The 2,941-nt window shown below is 46.5% G+C and overlaps 1 protein-coding gene across 1 annotated transcript in view; it reads left to right on the top strand.

Annotated features, from left to right (window-relative positions):
- The first annotated feature begins 1,030 nt into the window (after window positions 1-1,030).
- LOC105819719 (leucine-rich repeat-containing protein 9) overlaps window positions 1,031-2,941 on the top strand; it is a 146,682-nt gene continuing 144,771 nt past the window's right edge. Inside the window, exon 1 of the mRNA XM_012656027.1 lies at window positions 1,031-1,152. The gene's annotated coding sequence lies outside the window, so the exon portion shown is untranslated. The remainder of the gene's footprint in view (window positions 1,153-2,941) is intronic.

A 2,941-nucleotide genomic window follows, 5' to 3' on the forward strand; every position in this document is an offset into this window, starting at 1 on the left:
ATCAAAAAAATTACTTCAACGTGTAAACAATATAATTAACTATTTTAATTTTTATTCTATTGCCTTTCTTTTTCATGAAACTTAGCGAATTAATTTATATTGCTTTTTTCATACTAAGCTTCAAACATACCATGGGTATTTTACAGCACACCATCAAGTGCTCAACAGGCACACGTGACTGGCTAGCTACTGGCTTACTATATCCGAACACAGATCTAGAGAATGAAACGAGAGCTGCAGTCACTTTGGTTTGTCTTTTACTAACTTCATTCATTTCTCAGCCCCTCTACCCACTCTGAAAAGCTTCCCCCTTTTTCCCTTTCAATTCTTCTTTATTTTGTAGAAAATTTTTGTTTCCTGAACATTTTCGAATACTTAAAAGTCACTGAAAATCCTGTCCAAGAACGACAAGACCACCACTGGAAAGTCCATCTCTGCTCCGGGGGACACAGGAGCGTTCGTTTGCCCGCGCCGTCCTTGGATTTGGCTCGCTGGGTGCACAGCAGCTGCAGGCGGCTGTCAGCTACATTCCCGGAAGGTGGTGGTCCCGGGACGCTAGAGGGAGGCTGCGCCGGGGTATCAGGGCTCGTCTCGGTCGCCAGGCCGCCTTGTGACATCATAGTTCCACGCCTTTGGAGTTCAAGTTCACAGAGGCTCCGGGCGTCCAGGCCCCGAGGGCCAAAGATTTTCTACATGAGAGAGGCAGGTCTGGAGGAGACACCAACTAGTTCCCTGCCACCTTGCCCCACAACTCGTTGCTTCCTGTCTGGCCCTCCGAGTCGCCGAAGGTAGGAGAAAAGACGCGCGTAGGTACGAACAAAACCACAAACCAGAAGCTCCCTTCGTTTCCCAGGAGCACCAGCGGGGTCTTCCGGCTGGACCACTGCCTCTGCTGATTGGTTGGAGGTTGGCGCCACGTGATGCAGACTCGGGTCGGCTGCTGCTTACCCCGCCCCCACCATCCCCCTCCTCAACTACAGGTCGCTGGAGGCGGAGAGTAGGTTTCCTAGGCAACCGCAGCAGGCCATCTGTACACACCAGGCCCGAGGCTAGAGAGGTTGTGCCCGCTGCTGCAAGACAGGTATTAGGAGGACGGAGTGGACTCTGACCTGTCTCGGATTGCCCTGGAATCCATCGTCTCTCGGGGATAAGGTGAGTATCCGCCATCTGGTGGCCTTAGGCATACATCATCTGTAAGCAGGAGGGGAGTCTTTGCTCCCCTCTCCTCCCTTCTCGGCCCGCCACCTGGAGGCAGACGCGAGTGAAGCAACGTTGAGGTCAAGAGAGCCCCGTAATGGTGCAGTGGATGAGAGACAGTGACGACAGTGGCTTTATCGAGGCGGTCAGGGTGACTGGAGCAAAGCTTAAGAGGAGGAGGAAGGGGGAAGGGTCGCCTACAGCCACCTGTGAGCCTTTACTGCACCGGTTAAGGTTCTGGGAAGGGAGAACCAAGTGCTCCTTGGCCAAACGTGATACTGCTCATCTAGAGCCAGAAGAGTGTTCGTTAGGACCATCAATGATAATTGATGGATTCTGATCCTTTTATACCCAGTGAGGAAACAGTTTGACCGTACAGGGCTTCTACTTTGCAGAAAAGGAATTTGGGTTTCTCAGAATGACACCCTACTCAACTCTCACGGCAGACAGAAACATGATCATTTATACTCCGATTATTACTCTGAATGATCGTGTAGAACAAATATTTCTTTAAGTCATACTATATAGTAGCCTGTGGCATGACAATTAATTCAAACCATTCAACAAAATTTCATTGAACACTTAGCATGTGCCAGGCACTGTGACAGGTTCATAGTTCTGGCTTTTAACGAACATGTAACCTGGTAGGGAGGAAAGAACTGCAAACATCACGATACAGTGTGGCAGGTGCTATATACAGGACATGTGCACACTTTAATCGGAGTCACAAGGAAGAGAATGCTTATAATACTACCAGAGAGAATGAAAGTCTTTACAGACTTTGAGTTAAATCTTTAAGGATGTATGGAGTATACCATACAGTCAAGGGAAAAAGACATTTTAGGGAAAGGAAATAGCATATGCCGAAGTACAGAAACATCCCAGCCAGTTCAGAGAACTGTAGCTGTGGCCTGAACCTATGGTGCTCTGTGGAGGTTGTGGTTGATGAACTTAAAAGGTAGGCAGGAATTAGAGCATGGAGACTGTGAATACCTTCTAAAGGGTATAGCATGAGCAGACTCACCTATCAGGAGGCTGACTGTCACAGTAGTGTAGAGGATGGATTGTAGGGAAGTGAGACTCCAGGGAGGGCATCCAGTTAAGGTAAAGTTATGAGAACCTGAACTGAGGCAGAGGCAAATGGAATGGAGAGAAGGAAAAAAATCTGATAGACATTTAGGAGGATTTAATGAGTGAACCTGGGGAAAAAGTATAAAAGACTGGTTGAGGATAAGTCCCAGGTTTCTGACTTGGATGGGGTCATTTATTAAGAGACGGCATACATTAGAAGAAGCAGGCTGGCTGGAAAACATAATGAGTTCAGTTGGGACATACCAAATTTAAGATGACTGTGACACATTCAGATGGAACCTTTCATCTGGGCAGTTGGATTTGTGGCACAGGAAAGAGGAAGATAAAGATTTTTCACCAAGAAGGAAACAACTAATTTTTAAAGTAGGTTTGAAATAACAAGTATAGAGAAGCCAAGGAGAAAAAGTCACACTAAAGAAGAAAACATATAGGAGAGAGTCATCAACATTGTCAAATGCCATGTCAAGGTCAAGTTGAGAGCTGAAACAAACTCACTGTCTTTGGCAATTAGAAGGTTATTGCTGACCTTGGTAATAAGATGCTGTAATGGCTTGAGGTGTCCTCAGTTGGAGGGCAGTGGGTCAAGGACTGAACAGAGGTAGTGAAGTGTTGCTAATGATTATTTAAAAGATTTTTTCTAAAGTATCTGAAA

This window comes from Propithecus coquereli, unplaced genomic scaffold (assembly GCF_000956105.1).
Source record: "Propithecus coquereli isolate 6110/MARCELLA unplaced genomic scaffold, Pcoq_1.0 Scaffold5, whole genome shotgun sequence".
NCBI classification, from domain to species: domain Eukaryota; kingdom Metazoa; phylum Chordata; class Mammalia; order Primates; family Indriidae; genus Propithecus; species Propithecus coquereli.